Consider the following 17,803-nt stretch of genomic DNA (forward strand, 5'->3'; position numbering starts at 1 on the left):
TGGTGGAGACCATTTACCCTTCTGTGCTGGCAGTTTTATTGGAAAGAAGCTTCTCTCATTTCTGCACTACATGGTACACATCTGGTTCTTGGGAAGTGCTTGAAGTATGTTGTGCTTTGAAAAGGTTGGCTACCTCTTTTCTGAGGAACTAACTGGCTAGCCGGTCTCCTCTCGGTTAAGATTTCTCAGGTGGTTCAGTTCTCTGTGCTTCAAAACTACCAAGAACACATACCAACATTCCATCCTTGTAGCCTCTCATAATATATGTTAGGGGAAGAGGGGACAAAAATTCTCTCCTTGACTAAATTCTGGCCAGGCTCTCCAGGATCTCTTCTTGAGTAGAACTCACTCTTAGCCTATGAAGACTTGAATAAACACTAGTATAGTTTCTAACAGCTCAAGGCTACATCCTTAGGATGACCCACCTCATCCTTAAAGTGCCTGTCTGAGGAAATTCAAAGCTGCCAAAATAACTTGGGGCTTGATCCCATGACCCCATGAGCAGAAACCGAGTTGGATGCTTAACTGAATGAGCCACTCAGAAGCCCCATATGTATAGTATATTTAGTGACAGTATTCGAACACTGTATGATATCATCTCCAAGCTAATACTTTAGTTGACCATTTCCAAGGCCATTCTAAAGTTACAGGAGGCAGCTTTTTTGGATAATCTGATAATTACAGGAGGAGTGAATCTGTGACCATAGACTCATAACATTACCTTTTTAGCTGAAAAAGTGGACCCTTGGTAAGTGAAGATACATGCAAGATCCCATGATGACAAATCAGACACTAGGTGAGCCCTTAAAATGCGGGAGGTAAGTCAAGCTAACTGCAGGCAGGAAAGCCAAACCCAAATCTCTCTTCAACAATACTGTCCCAAAGAACTTTCTGCAATGATAGTAATGTTCTACGTCCGTGCTGTTTAGTATGGTAGGCCCTGGCCATATGTGGCTGGTATGATAAATATCATAATTGACACTCACAATGTAGCTGGTATGACTGAGGAATTTTATTTTGAATTTTATTTCATTTTAATGTAGTTAAATTTAGAATTAAATGGTTACATGTGTTTAGTGTCTATTAAATTACAGAGCACAACAATAGGTCAATGAATCTAAACATTTTGCTAATATATCTTATAAAATAATTGTGAAAGTTTATTCTCAACATTAACATGAAAAACTACATTATGTACATTATATACAAATGTTGAAACAATTAAAGATATAAACCTATTACACAAATATATAATATAGAAACATAATTTTATAATAAAATGTCAGTTTGTATGAGCCAAGTTCTCAGTAGAAAAAACCACACAGTAATTTGAAAAGGAGAGTGAATATAAGAATTATTTTGGGAATTAACCCCTTATCAGATATATGGTTTGTGGATATTTTTTTCCCGTTCTATAGGTTGCCTTTTCTTTTGATGGACTGTTTCCTTTGTTGTACAGAAACATTTAAGTTTGATTTAGTTCCACTTGCTTTGTTGCCAGGACTTTGATGTCACAGCCATGAAATCATTGCCAAGACCAATGATAGGGAACTTTTCCCTATATTTTTTTCTAGGAGTTTTATAGTTTCAAATCTTACGTTTAAGTCTTTAGTCCATTTTAGTTGATTTTTGGGTAATGTGTAAAATAACCGCCCAATTTCATTCTTTTGAATGTAGATATCCAACTACCCCCCCCCCCCCACACACACCATTTGTTGAAGACTATCCTTTCCTCATTGTGCAGTCTTGGCACTCTTGTTGAAGATAAGTGATTGTGTATGCATGGATTTATTTCTAGGCTCTCTATATTATCCATTGGTCTATCTGTCTGTCTCTGCCAGTACCATGCTATTTTTGATTACGGTAGCCTTATAATATATTTTAAAATCAGCAAGTATGAGGCCTCCTTCTTTGTTTTTCTTTTTCAAAGTTGTTTTGGCTATTGGGGTCTTTTGTGCTTTCATATGAATTTTAGAATTTTTTTTTTTATTTCTGTAAAAAATAACATTGGGATTTTGATAGGGATAATGCATTGAATCTGTAGATCACCTTGGGTTAACATGAACATTTTATTTTTTTAAATTTTTGATTATTTTTTAAAATTTTATTTATTTGACAGAGAGAGCACAAGCAGGCAGAGTGGCAGGCAAAGGGAGAGGGAGAAGCAGGCTCCCCACCAAGCAGGGAGCCTGATGCGGGGCTCAATCTCAGGATCCTGGGATCACGACTGAGCCCACGGCTGATGCTTAATGACTGAGCTACCCCCCAGCATGAACATTTTAATGCTATTAATCCTTCTAATCTATGAACACAGGATATCTTTCTGTTGTTTACATCTTCAATTTCTCTCATCAATGTCTTGTAGTTTTCAGAATATAAGTCTTTTACTTCCTTACTTTATTCTTAAGTATTTTATTATTTTTGATGCTACTATAAATGGGATAGTTTTCCTAAATTCCTTTTCATATAGTTTATTATTAGTATATAGAAATGCAACTGATTTTTGTAGATTTTGTGTCCTGTAATAATAATGAGTCTGTCTGAGAGGTTATTTTCCAGAATTTATAAGGGAATCCTACATCTCAACAGTAAAAACTAACAAACAAAATGAACTAATAATTTGTCTTAAAAAATGGGCTAAGAATTTGGATTGATATTTCACAATGAAGATATACAAATGGCCAATAGGTATATGAAAAGATGCTGGGCATCATTAATCATCAGGGACATGCAAACCAAAACCATATGATATAATTGCACATCTGTTAGGATGGCTATTATAAAACAAACAAAAGAAGATCAATGTGAAGAAATTGGAACCCTTGTACCCTTTTGGTAGGAATGCAAAATGGTGCAGCTGCTATGAAAAACAATATGGAGGTTTCTCAAAAAATTGAAAATAGAACTACCAGCTGATCAACAATCCTACTTCTGGGTATTTATCTAAACAAAATGAAATCAGAGTCTTGAAGAGATGTTAGCACTTCCATTTTTATTGCAGCATTATTCATAATAGCCAAGATATGGAAATAACTGATTGTTCATTGACTGATGAAGGAATGAATACACACACACACCATATTTTGAAATACAGTGAGATATTAGCCTTTAAAAAGAAGGAATTACTTCCAGCTGCAAAAATATGGATGAACCTTGATGATATTGTATTAAGTGAAATAAGCCTAGCCACAGAAAGACAAATACTGCATGGTTCCACTTATATGAGGTAACTTAAAATAGTCAAATTCATAGACTCAAAGAGTGGAATGGTGATTGCGGCGTGGGTCAGGGAGAGCGACATAAGGAGCTGCTAATCAATGGATGTAAAATTTCAGTTATGCAAGATGAGTAAGTTCTAGAGATCTGCTGTACAACATTTGCCTATAGATAGCAATATTATACACTTTAAAAATCTGTTGGAAGACTAGATTTCATGTTAAGTGTTCTTATCACAATAAAAATGAAAAGAACATTTCTCATAATGAAAGAAAATCTAAATGGATTCAAAATACTCACTGTATTTCAGTGACCAAAAAACATTCATAAAGATATAAAAGTTGGAAATTTTCGGGGAAACTCATTGATTTTCAAGTTTAAAAAAGGGAATTTGCAAGCATCCTGGGAAAACAAACAGAGGGTCACTTAAAAAGGAAAATAGGAAGATGACTTTAGAATTCTCAATAACTTTAGAGGACAGATGACAACAGAGAAACCTCTACAATGTATAAAAAAGAAATAAATATAATCCAACATTCCTATGACCAGGTGAGTTGTCATCCACTGTAAACACAGAATGAAGATGAGTTTGACAGTTCAAAGCTCAAGAAGTAAAGCATTTAGCTACTCACTGGTAAAATATATACTGGTTAGTAATGTCCATTTTATCAGAATTATATCTAAATAATCACAGAAAATAAAGTATAAAATGTAATGCAAAAGGTATATTTAAAAAAATAAAGATGCTTAATATGAATAATAACTTAATTATTAAAAAACCCCAAAGAATTATTATTTATAACAGAACTTGGAGTAATGGGAATTAGCTAATAAGAAGTTAACAAACCCTAAACATTATAAAATGAATGAATATCAGATATAATGAGCATCATCTCTTATCTCTGGGGCTGAGATAGAGTACTCAGGAAGAATTAACACTCCCCAACTCACCGACCCTGGGCTAAGAACCATATTTCTTTGGAGAGGGCAGAGCTGGGCTCTTTGAATAGTGCAGAAATCATTCAGTCACTGTGGCTGGTGAGACTTGCAGGGAATCTGCCTAGGCTTCTGTGGAAGACTTTCATAGCAATGTACTATGTCTAAAGATGTGCTAAAAATTCAGGCACCTCGGTGAAGTTGGTTAAGTGTCTGCTTTTGACTCAGGTCATGATTCCAGGGTCCTGGGATGGAGCCCCACATCTGTCTTCCTGCTCAGTGTGGAGCCTGCTCCTCCCTTTTTCTCTACCCTCTCCCTGCCCCATGCTTGTGCTTGTGCTCTCTCTCTCTCAAATAAATAAATAAGATCTTAAAAAAAAAAAAAAAAGATGCACTATAAGTTAACCAGAGGAGATGCCAGGGCAGGCTGCTGACTGCTGACTGCTGGCCGCTGTGCACTGCATGGAGTTGCCCTCTGCAGGAGCTGGGTACTAAAAAAACCCCAATAAAATAAAAAATCACACCTTGCAGGAGCCCAGTCCTTGAGAAATGGTGATCTGAAGGAGCTCAGCATTAGAAAAATGGCACTGTATGAAAACGAGAGACAGAGAAAGCACCCTATAGGACATGGCAGTGGAAAAATTATGCTTTGCAGGAACTGAGTGCTAATTGCTGGATGCATGGAAGGATCATGGCTTCAGAAACTTGTCCGCTGGCAGAGCAGCATAAAACCCAGCAGGTGCAGTGCTCATGTCAGAAGGAACACAGGGAAGTGGTCACAAGCTGGGCCTGGGGTCATGATCTTACTGAGGGACTGCATGTTCTGGGCATGCACTTGGGGCAGAGAGACACTGGATATCCCCATACGCATCAGCTATGAAGTAGGAGTAGGGCAAAACCCCAAACGTCAGCACACTGGAACTGGGAAGAAAATCCTCTTCCTTTTGCAACATTCCTCCTGCTCCCTCCAATGATAACACCTAATGTCATGCTTGCTGAAAAGGAGAGATGCTTAAAGGGGAAATCCATTATTACAGGACAGATAGTGCATGTGGACTGAGAGACAATAAATTGATAACTGGCACACAGGCATTTTGTGACTTCAGCACTAAAATAAATCTGTAACCTCAACTTCTAAATGTATCTAATGTTATCTAAATAGTGTTGTGATTCTTCTACTATTTTCTTCCCATCATAAATCACATAAACTCAAGTCAGAAATTTTGCCATTCTTTTTATATATATTTTTTTATTTATTTGACAGACAGAGATCACAAGTAGACAGAGAGGCAGGCAGAGAGAGAGAGAGGAGGAAGCAGGCTCCCCGCTGAGCAGCAAGCCTGGATGTGGGGCTCGATCCCAGGACCCTGGGATCATGACCTGAGCCAAAGGCAGAGGCTTCAACCCACTGAGCCACCTAGGTGCCCCTCTTTTTAAATTTAAACTAGTATTTCCATTTCACTTCTCAATGACTTCATTGTATTTTTTCATAATTATTTCATACTTCTCTGGCACCAAGTATGTTTGTGAACTGAAATTAAATATTTAAATTTATTACCATGAGATAGAATTCAGAAATTTTAAGATCCTTGTATTAGCAATGTCACTCAATTCTTTTCAGTCCTTCCTTGTTAAATACCAAATATCACATACTGATCTACAAACTGTCTTCAATACTTGCTCACCTGATGACTTGACTAGGCCTTCTAATTTGTTAAAACAAAGAACTGGAAATCACTGGTTTTGTGACCCAGCCATTAGAGTCACTTGTTTAATTTTGTTGAAGTACACCAAAAACTTTACAGTAGACAACATTTCCAATTTTACCTGTTACTCTTTCACATAGAATTTTATATTCAAATATTGATAAAACTGGGATAAAATTAAAAATTATATTATTTTTCCCATGAGTGGTGAACAAAGACTTATATAGTCCTGCCAATGTCCAAATTTTCAAAGTTCCTTAAAAAGTTCTAAGGGGACACCTGGGTGGCTCGGTCAGTTAAGCATCTGCCTTTTGCTCAGGTCGTGATCTCTGGTTCTGGGATCCAGCCCCGCATTTTGCTCCCTGCTCAGGGAGGTTCTCCCTTTCCTTCTGCTGGCTACTCACCCTGCTTGTGCTCTCTGTCTTTCTCTCTCTGTCAAATAAATAAATAAAATATAAAAAAAAAGTCATAACAGATGGGCAAAGAAGACACTTGAGAATTTTTATAAGTAGAGATAAATTAATTATTTTCTAGTTTTAAACAATAATTACACATCTGAAATAGGTATATAATTATGCATATGAAAGAATTAGAACAGCATGATAATAATTGAGAAGGAGGGCTTATTCATGTAGTGGTGAAGGTGTTTTTCTCAAGTACAGGTCATTTCAACTCCAATTTCTCTTTGGGAATAAGATGTGCCACAACTATACCTAATGTTCTGACATCCAGATTTTCTGAAATCTTGACCTTGTAGCTATCAGAATAAAGATTTCTTTTAGATATTTATGAAAGTTTTCTGGTCCCTTGCCCACATCAGAGATGCCAGAAGAAAGGTTAGTTGGCTTGAAGACATCAATAAAAACTATCCAATTGGAAGAACATAGTAAAAATATTCAAGAAAAATGAACACAACCTCAGTGAACTGAGTAACATATCAAAAGTCTAGCACCTGGCTAAAGTCTCAAAAATGTTAGGAGATATTGGAAGAAATAATAGCATAAATCTTCTAAAATTTGATGAGAAAGCATCAACTTACTGATCTCAATGCTCAGCAAACTGTAAGCAGAATGAATATAACTAGGTACATCATAGCAAAGTTGTTGAAAACCAAAGATAAAGAGAAAATCTTGAAATCAGCCAAAGAAGAAAAGAAATATTACATAAAATTAAACAATGTTATAAATGATATCTGACTCCACCTTAGGAACAGTGGAAGGAGAAAAAATTTACTTAAAGCACTGAAAAATAACCTGTCAATATAGATTTCTGTATCCAGCAAAAATGTCTGTCAAAGCTGAGGTAAAATAAAGGCATTGTTACACAAATGGAAGCAGACAGAATTCAATTTCATCAGACTTGCACTATAAGAAATTTAAGAAGAGGTTAGTTATTCATTTAGCTGAAGGGAAATGACACCAGATGTCAATTCAGATCTGTGGCAATGAAGAGCACCAAAAATTACAATATGTGAGTAAATATACAAGACTATATATTTCTTCTTTTCATTTCCTTAAAAGGTAACTGACATTTTAAAATGAAACAACAACAACAAAAATTGTACAGGGGTGTTACAGTGTATGCAGAGTAAATGATGTTAACAATATCCTTAAAGACAGGAGGTGGCAGTTATATGGAATTATACTGCATAGGGGGTTTATATTTGTAAAGTAGGAATTATAAAGTGATAAAGTAATAATACTAAGAGACTGATTAGTAAGGCATACATATAATTACATATATAGGAAATTAATTGTAATTTAATTGTAAATTAATAGTAATTAATTGTAAAAATTATAATTAATTATAAAAATACATGTGGCTGACATCACTATAGGACATAAAATCAGACACTAAATGCATTTGATTAACCCAAAGTAGTCAGGAAAAAAGGAATAGAAAGAAAACAACTTGGGAAAAATAAAAAACAAATTGCAAGATGGTGGATTTAAATGTGACTGTCAATAATTACATTTATTTCATCTCAACATCCCAATTAAAAGGCAGTGATTGTCAGACTGGATAAACAATAAGACCCAACTAAATCCTAGTGACATGAAAGACCCATTATGTAAAGTAATCTAGGTAGGTTGAAAGTAGAAGGATGAAAAAAAGATATGCTATGCAAACAGTGATGTAAGATAGAGCTAATATGACTATATTTGTTTCAGACAAGGTAGTCTTCAACATAGGGATCAATTCATCAGGAAAACATAACAAATCTGTATGCATCTAATAATAGGACTTCAAAATATATGAAGCAAAAATTGACAGTTAATGGGAGAAATAGATAATTCACAATCATAGCTTCCTTAGATTTTTAACATTCTTCTTTTACTACATGATAAATCAGGTGGACCAAAATGAGGGTTGCAGAAGAAAGGGGGGTGGGGGAATAGTATAACCAGGTGATGGGTATTAAAGAGGGCACACATGATAATGAGCACTGGGTATTATAGACAGCTAATGAGCACTGGTTGTTATAGACAGCTAATGAATTGTCAAACACTACATCAATGATATACTATATGTTGGCTAACTGACCATAATAATAAAACAAAAAAAACCCAAAACAAAACAGGTAGACCAAAAACCAAAAAAAGTACAAATACAAATACAAAATCACTATGTTGTATACCTGAAACTGCTATAATGTTGTTTGCCAATTATATCTCAGGTTTTTTTTTAAAGATTTTATTTATTCATGAGAGAGAGAGAGAGGTAGAGGAAGAAACACTTCCCACTGAGCAGGGAGCCCGATGCGGGACCTGATCCCAGGACCCCAGGATCATGACCTGAGTCAAAGGTAGATGCTTAACCATCTGAGCCACCCAGATGCCCCAATTATTTCTCAGTTTAAGAAAAAGTTATGATGTAAAAGATATGAAGAACATTATCTCCTAATTGATATTTATGAAACAATATATTCAATAACTGTAGATTATAATTCTTTCCAAGTACACACTGAACACTCACTAAGATACATGTTAAACAAAATAAATCTCAGTAAAATTGAAAACATTGAATTCTTTTTTTTTTAAAGATTTTATTTATTTATTTGGCAGACAGAGATCACAAGTAGGCAGAGAAGCAGGCAGAGAGAGAGGAGGAAGCAGGCTCCCTACTGAGCAGAGAGCCAGATGCAGGGCTGGGTCCCAGGAGCCTGGGATCGTGACCTGAGCTGAAGGCAGAGGCTTTAACCCACTGAGCCACCCAGGCGCCCTGAAAACATTACATTCTTACAGCTGTTCTCTGATTGCAAACTAATTGAATTAGAACTTTAAAAAATGGGGCATCTGGGTCTTGGGATCAAGCCCCACATCAGGCTCTCTGCTCAGCAGGGAGCCTGGTTCCCTCTCTCTCTGACTGCTGCTCTGCCTACTTATGATCTCTGTCTGTCAAATAAATAAATAAAATCTTTAAAAAAAAAGAACATTAAAAAATAAGTTATATAGAAACTCCAAATATTTGGAAATTAAATAGCATACTTCTGAGTAACTTACTTATCAAATAAGACATATTAAGAGAAATGAGATAATATGTTGGACTGAATGAAAAAAACAATACATATAAAAATTTGTGACAATTAGCTAACATAGGTCTTAGAGGGAAATGTATATCTTTAAATACCTATCTTAGAAAAGAAGAAACATTTCAGATGAATTATTTAAATTTCCACTTTAACAAACTAAAAAAAAAAAAAAAAGAGAAATTTAAATCCAAGACAAACAACAGAAAATTAACAAAGCTAGAAATCAGGTGTTTTTTTTTTTTTTTTTTTTAAGATTAATAGCTTTGATCTTGTAAAACTTATCAAGAAAAAGAGAAAGAGAAAATACTATACTTATATCACTAATAGAAGATTTCACCCAGATCCTGTAAACATTAAAAAGATATTAAAGGGTTAATTCTGACAACTCTGTGCCAATAAATTTGAAAGCTTAAATAAAATGGGCAAATTCCTTAAAAAATTCAATTCACCCAAAGTGCCTTAGTTAGAAAGATAAAATCTAAAGACCCCTATAGTGATTAAAGGAACTTAATTTGCAATCAAAAGCCTTTTTACCAAAAAAAAAAAAAAAAGTCATATAAGGATGGCTGGCTTTATTGGTGAATGCTATAAAACATTCAAAGAATAAATAATCCCAATCTTGTGCAATATCTTTCAGAAAACAGGAGGAGAGAATCAACCCTTTTATGAAACGAGCACAGTCCTGACACCAAAACCTAACAAAAACTTTACAAAAAAGAATGTTACAGATCAATATCCCTCATGATCACAGGCATAAAATCCTCAACAGTGCACTAGCAAATCAAATCTAGAATTATGTGAAAAAGAAAATACATTATGATTGAGTGGAGTTTATCCTAGGAATGTGAGATTGGTTCAACAGTTGAAAGGGATGGGTGCAATTAACTATGGCTAGCAGAGTAAAGGAGAAAAAAAAAATCATTTGATCATATCAATAGAGGCAGAAAAAGAATTTGATAGAATTCAATATCCATGCATGATAAACTGGGAATAGAAGATGGACAGACAAGTAGGAATAGAAGGAATCTTCTTCAATTTTATAGAGGAATTCTACAAAAAATCCTATAGCAAAAATCATTTTTTAATTGTGAAAGATGGGGCACATTTCTCTTAACACCCAGGGAAAAAGGTGAGGATGTTTGCTCTCACCACTTGCATTCAGCATTATAGTGGAGATGCTAGTTACTCTAATAAAGCAAGAAAGGGGGAGGGTATAGAAATTGGAAAGGAAAGTAAAATCAACTTTATTTGCAGTCCTAAGGAATCCAAAGACCAAAAACAAAACCAAAAATCCCATGAAACAAACAATAAGCTACTAGAGTCCTCTACTCCAAAATTCAGCATCAAGAAACATAAAATCCTTAGAGAAACAAATTTGGCAAGAGATTTGCTGACCTCTACACTGAAAATTATAAAACCTTGCTGAGAGAACTTTAAAAAGACCTAAATAAATGGTAGCTATATTAGAATTATAACAATACATATCAAAATTTGTGATAGTCAGCTAACATAGGTCTTAGAGGGAAAATGCATATCTTTAAATACCTGTATTAGAAAAGAAGAAACATTTAAGATGAATTATTTTACTTTCTACTTTAACAAACTAAAAAAGAAGAGAAATTTAAATCCAACATAAGAATAAGAAGGACTTGTATCAAAAAAATAAAAATTATTCCCACAAGTCAGTAATTAGAAAAAACAAATTATTTACTTGAGGGAGAGCAAGAGAGAGCACAAGCAGGCAGAGGGGCAGAGGGAGAGGGATATGGAGAAGCAGCCTCCCCACTGAGCAGGGAGCCTGATGTGGGGCTCCACCCCAGGACCCTGGGATCACCACCAGAGCCAAAGGCAGACACCACTCAGCACCCGTACAATTCAGTAATTTGATGAAAAATTTTAAAAGGACACAAGACTAGAAGAGACACTTAATGGGTTTGAAAGAGGGAGGACGAGTTAAAAACCACGGCACCACTGCTCTACTCCTTTCTGTTACTTCCTGGAAGCACAGTACCTGTGGAGGTCAATGGTGGCCACTCTGTTTCCCAATCATGTGCAGACTGCGTTAATGCAGAACCCTTCAGGGAATTCTGGGAAAACGAGTTCCAGATTAACCAAGCTGACACGATACACACCATCTCAGTAGCTGTGAATCACTATAATTCTATTTTTGGAAGAGAGAAAACCCAAGCCTTACAATTTCACCGTCCAAAGCTTGAGAAAATTGGGGGAAGAAAATCTAAATTCACTACAGTTTTTGAAAGGGTAATTTTCCCACTTGATATTGTTAGCTGTCAAATTAACTTCTCTTACTTTATTTGCACACATGAAATTTATTCATAAAGAACTGTGCATGGTACACTGAGCAGCAGGGTATTTCTAAAATCTCTTTGCATTCACTCCTCAGTTTTTTTCCCCTGTTATTTTACTTCCTGAGTGTTTACCATCTAACCATTATTATGTATGTCTTGTAAATATATAATTACATACCGGGTTTGCATCTAGCTGAACAACCCTCTTTCAGTAGGAGGGGGGATATTTATAAGCACAGCTGCTGTTATTATTCTGTTATTATGTGTTACTCTCAGGCCTCCCAGCTACAGATGAGGGGGGAAAAAAAGGCACACCTCTCTTCATTATTCTTCTGGAGCTACACAATGAATTTTGACCAAAAACCCCCATCATTTTCTACCAGGTTTAAATGCTGGATGTGACTTTTCCTAGGCAACTAATGAGCAACTCTGACACATGTGAATGAATTGCTGGTAAGCATAGTATTTATACTTAACCTGGTGTCCTGAAACTTTGTTCTTTCTAAACTGCTTTCCTTTTTCAACATTCTCATTTTGTCATTCACATTGCTAATTTCTTGGTCTATGAAAAATTAAAAAAAAAACACAGAAATTATTTTCTTTATTCCCTTGATTGATTTAGTAACCAAATGCCATGAATATTTATTTTTCTATTTAACATTCATTAAACTTTTACTAGCCACTGGGAAAGAAATGAGTCAAGAGTAGAGAGGGGAAAGATGAACATAACATAGCCACAGCCCCTGCTTTACATCCATTCCCTGGCTGCTGCCTTCCTCCATGCCCTGTGGGGTCAAGTGTGGTTTGCTCTTAATATGACCCATCAGAGGGGTTCTCAATACCAACCAATCAAACTGAACCTCCTTGCATACATCATTTTTTAAAAAAAGATTTATGTATTTTAAGGGTGAGGGAGGGGCAAAGAGAGAGGGAGAGAGAAACCTAAGTAGACTCCTCACCAAGTGTGGAGCCCACCTGGGGCTCAATCTCATGACTCTGAGATCATGATCCTGAGATCATGATCTGAGCTTAAGCAAGAGTCTGAGGCTTAACCCACTGTGCCACCCAGGTGCCCCACCTTGTAAACATCTTAAGGCATCACCTTCCTTCCCTGTCCCATGCAAATTCAATCTTACTTCTTGCCTGTCACACCCTTTCCTCTCTTCCTTAGTCCATTCAGTGCAAGCCTACCTCCCAGACTTTGCTTCTGCTATTCTGCCACCTTGGGTACATTTCTCTCTTCTCTTCATGTCCTGCCCACGTCAAAATCCATTTTGACACTTCCTTTTCCCATACATGAATTTCTAATTAAATAAACATTGTATACTAATATAATTATATTAATCTTGTTTTTCTCACTTTGTTTCATGGGTATATGTTTTCCTAACTAATTTGTTAGTTAAACCTTATCTGCTTTTATGCTGTATGATTGCTGGCAGGCTATTTAATTCACAAACAACTGCAATGTAGTGATTAGGACCCAGATTCTGAAACCTCATACTGGATTTATATCTCAGCTACTTACTCTCTGATCCTGGGCAAGTTATTTAATTTCTCTGTGCCTCAGTGCCTTCATCTGGAGAGAGCAGATTATATCAGATAATATTACCTCTCTCATAGGATTGATATGAAGATTAATGGAGTAAAAATACTGGCAAAGTGTTTAGAAAGGTGACTAGGACACAGTTAAATTGACAAGTAAATATTAGCTATTATTAATAGTCCTAAATAAATACTTGTTAATTGAAAACAGAGAAGCACATACACTATAATTAATAAAATATTTTTAAGAGCAGAAGAGTACATGGGCATGAGTAATGACAGGAAGAAGCTAGTGATTTTGTATATAGTAAAAAATATGTAGTCTTCAAAGTTTCCCCCTCTGTCATACTTACATAGGTAACCCCCCAAATCCTGGTCAAACCATATTCACCACTGACCATGTCAATATCACACAATTATGCTGACTAACCTTGGTTTGCACTGATGAGCAGTAATATTTAGTCAAACACTACTGCAATCCATGTTTTCCTAGTCCATCCATTCTTATTGCCCTTGACCAACTATTTCATATCTTTGTGTCTTAATCCTTTATCAGTTTTTCCTCCATCCTTAAGCTTAAGCTGAAAACCTAGCTTCTTACCATAGTAAACAGAAAAGACCTTCCTCAGATTCTCACCATACACCTCCCCCCCTTCCTGCCCCTGATCTGAAAAGACTCGGCTTTCCCTACTGTTACTATGATAAGTAATTAGTGTTCCTAAGTCAGTCCCCTAAATTGCACACTAGATATTGTTCCTCGACTATTTAAGAGATGCCCTCTAGCATTTATCCTGCATGATTAATATTTCCCTCTCAACTGGATCATTCTCATCTTTGTACAAACACGCAGCTATTTCTCTCATCCTAAATGTCTTCTCTTGACCATCACTTCCCCCTTCATCTGTTAGGCCATTCCTCTGCTCCTTCATAACAAAATTCTCAGAATTGTTTCTATTCTCTTCTCTTTCCTCTTCTCCTCTCTCTTGAACTAATGTGATTAATACTTTGTTCCCACTACTCCACTGAAACTATTCTTCCTAGAGCTACTAATGATCTCTACCTTGGTAAGTTGACCAAGATCAGCTTTAATGTTCCCCCTAGCTTGACCAAGCTTTCAACAGGTATCTTCCTAATATTAGGTCCCTGATTTTCCTTTCATAGAGCACTGACTTCAAAAAAACATGCAATTGTAAACTTCCCCTTTGAGATGTAAGTCTTTTCCCAGACTCTTGCCAGTTTTATAAACCAGGACTGTATTTTTCAAAGACTGGAACCATCCTTTTGAAATGGAATACTTAAAATAGTGCCTCTATTTCCCAGTCTCTGTGGGAGGGTAGGAGCCTAACTTTGATAAGCATCGATTAGCAAACACAGATGACCATCTAATCACAGTGATCAACCCCACCTGTATCCTCTAGTATTTTAACAATAGCTCACCCTGTTCTTAAAAACGGTGGCATTGGGGCACCTGGGTGGCTCAGTGGGTTAAGGCCTCTGCCTTCGGCCCAGGTCGTGATCCCAGGGTCCTGGGATTGAGCCCCACATTGGGCTCTCTGCTCAGCAGGGAGCCTGCTTCCCTTCCTCTCTCTTTGCCTACTTATGATCTCTTGTCTGTCAAATAAATAAATAAAATCTTAAAAAAAAAAAAACAAAAACGGTGGCATTTTTTGTTTCAGCAGAATTGAGTTCAATCCTGCTCACCTACTGCAATAGTCTTGAATAACACCTTCCTTGCCTGTTTAACTCCATCCAGTGCAATGGTCAACTCATTGCTTATCTTATTCAACTTGTCAATATTTGGTATAATCTATCACTTTCTCTAGAAAAATGTTCTGGTTCTTTTTCTACCATATAGACTACTCTTTCTCAGTCTCACTTGCTTGTTTCTTCTCATAAAATTGACCTTTAAAGGGAAGACTGACCAATGACCCAATTCTTAGACCATTTCTAAAGTTACCCTAATCCTATAATCCCTAAGTAATTTCATCTAGTTTTATGGCTGTAAGTACCATCTGTATTTGTTAGGGTTTGATCAGAGAAGCAGAACCCTCAGGAGTGATATGGAATAAGGGATTTCTACCTTCAAAATAAAGGTATCCTTTGGTAAACAAATTCTCAGTCTCCAAAGGTCAGTAATTTAAGGGATTTGGATAATGGTATCTTTTGTCATCCAAACTTGCACTCAATGCCTGTGATTTGAATACAGGAACTATTTAGAATAGCTTAATGAGATATATATTAAAAATCTGGTATTTCTCATCACTTCCATCAAAACCACAATCATTTCTTTCCTAAAGTACTACTCCTCAGTTTGTCTCCCTTCTCACTTGTTTCTCTATAGTCTTTTCCTCAGCTAACATTTAGAATGATCCTTAAAAAAAGTCAGATCATGTTATCTTTCTGATAGTTACCCAGAGTAAAATCCAAAGTCCCAAACCCAAAATCTAATACCTTAAAATAAATCTCTCACATGAATTTTGGAGCTGGTAAGTCTGAAATCTGCAAGATAGGCCAGCATGGTGGAAAATCTGGCTGGAGTTGATGTTGCAGTCTCAAAAGAGACTTCCTTCCTCCTTAGTGGACCTCAATCTTTTCTCTTAAGGTCTCCAACTGATTGAATGAAGCCTGGCCACATTATGGAAAATAATATGATTTACTTAAGGAAAAAAAAAAAATATATATATGTCTTTCTTTGGAGAACCCTAACTATACAGTCATCTTTTCAATGAAGTTTTTGTTTACCACTCTGTTCAAAATGGTAACAACCCCCATATAATTGCCCCATGGCAATCCCTATTTCATGTACCTTGTTTTATTTTTCTCCAGAGCCCATATGTATTATATTTATATGGTTTTTATAGTTTTTCTTAGCTTATGCTAGAACAGCTGAACTTCATGAAGATAGGGACTTCATTCTGTCTTCCTCTGGATCCCTAGAAGAGTGTTGGGGTTATAGTAAGCACTCAGTGTATAGTTACTGAATGAATCGATGAACTAATAAATTTTAAATAAATTGAGTTTCTGAGTTAGTTGAAAATCTTTGGCAATGACTGAGTCCTTGTAATGGCATGAAAAAAAGATTGACTCAACAGTGGGGGAGGTCGTGGAGAGGAAGAGGAAATTATTACAGCATGTAAGTACCAAACTTGTAAATTGAAGAAAAGGAAAATAGAGGATGATGATAATAAATAAGAAATTAATAATTTCTTGATATGCATTGTGCAATTTTAAGAATCAATAATGATAGTTACTGTCTTTCTTGCCTCTGCCTGTAAAAGCAAAGCAATTCAAAGAAAAATTAACATAGAGAAATGAAAACAAAGGAAAGGACAAAATTTGGGAAAAGCAAAAAGAAGATAAATGGCCTTAATGAATGTTAGTGCTTAGCTAAGATTAGGAACCACAAATGCTAATGCCACCTATTTACACAGATTCTAACACTGCTTATCTGTTTGCAGAGAAGAGAAATTAGCTTATGCTAGAAAATATGAAAATGAATAAAGCACTAAATATTTATAGCTTACAGAATAAAATGGAGGAGAAAAGCTTGTTTGTGTAATTTAAATATTTTATGCATTGCATTTAAAAAGATATTCTGTAGCACAGACCTGACAAAAACAGATAAAATAAAATAAAAAGCATGCTCACTGCCTCCATATGAGATATACTTCCCAGACAATGCATCTCTCAAGACTGAGGTGGCTTTTAAAGTATTACTCATTCATTTACTTCTTTATTCATTTTTTACCAAATATGCATTGATTATATATGTGTGAGACCTGGCAAAAGATACTGTGTTTATGAACTTATCAGATATAATCCTTGACTTGTGAGCTTAGAGGCTACCATGGTAGCAGATGCTAAGAACTAATCAGATACATATGTAACTGCAAATTTTAACAAGAGATAAAAAGGAAAATATAAGACATTATGAGCTATTATAATTGAGACTTAATTTTGATGGAATGTTAGGGAAGACCATTCTGGGACAATTTACAGTGAGATGAAGGATCAGTAGGGCTTAACCAAGCACTGAATGGGAGGATTTAAGTTTGGAGTAGAAGGAACAAAATATCTAAATCAGGAAGAAAAGGCTTGGTGCATTTGTACAATTGAAATCAGTCCAGAATGGGAGAGAGTGTTGCTGAGGAGGAAGGCAGGGCCAAAGCCCTGTGTGCCATTTGGGCCCTTGTTAAGGACTTGGGAAGTCATATTTGGTACTTAAAATATCAACACTGGTACGTGGAATTGAAAAAAAGTATTATCAGAAAGTTGTACACAAGGGGACAAGACAATATTTGGAGACATTTTATTGCGAAAATCTAGGGAGAGATGCTTCGTAACAGGTATCACCAGTAAGTAATTATAGCCTTCCTAATGGCAGAAGCAGGCTCTGGGAGTAGCATTTAGGTGAAAGTAGTTTGTTTGAGAACTGATTCCAGAAGGATGGTAGGGAAGTGAATGAAGTGAGTCAGATAAGGGAGGAAGCTGTGTTAGGCTGAGTAAATGCCCCTCGAGATATCCCTGTCCTGATTCCTGTAACCTGTGAATGTTACCTTATA

General features: G+C 36.0%; 1 long non-coding RNA gene across 1 annotated transcript in view; it reads left to right on the forward strand.

The window, feature by feature from the left end:
* LOC116868502 overlaps positions 1-17,803 on the forward strand; it is a 276,374-nt gene that overhangs the window by 70,405 nt on the left and 188,166 nt on the right. The gene's annotated exons all lie outside the window — the stretch shown is intronic.

Source organism: Lontra canadensis, unplaced genomic scaffold (assembly GCF_010015895.1).
Source record: "Lontra canadensis isolate GAN:19392208 unplaced genomic scaffold, GSC_riverotter_1.0 scaffold1, whole genome shotgun sequence".
NCBI classification, from domain to species: Eukaryota; Metazoa; Chordata; class Mammalia; order Carnivora; family Mustelidae; genus Lontra; species Lontra canadensis.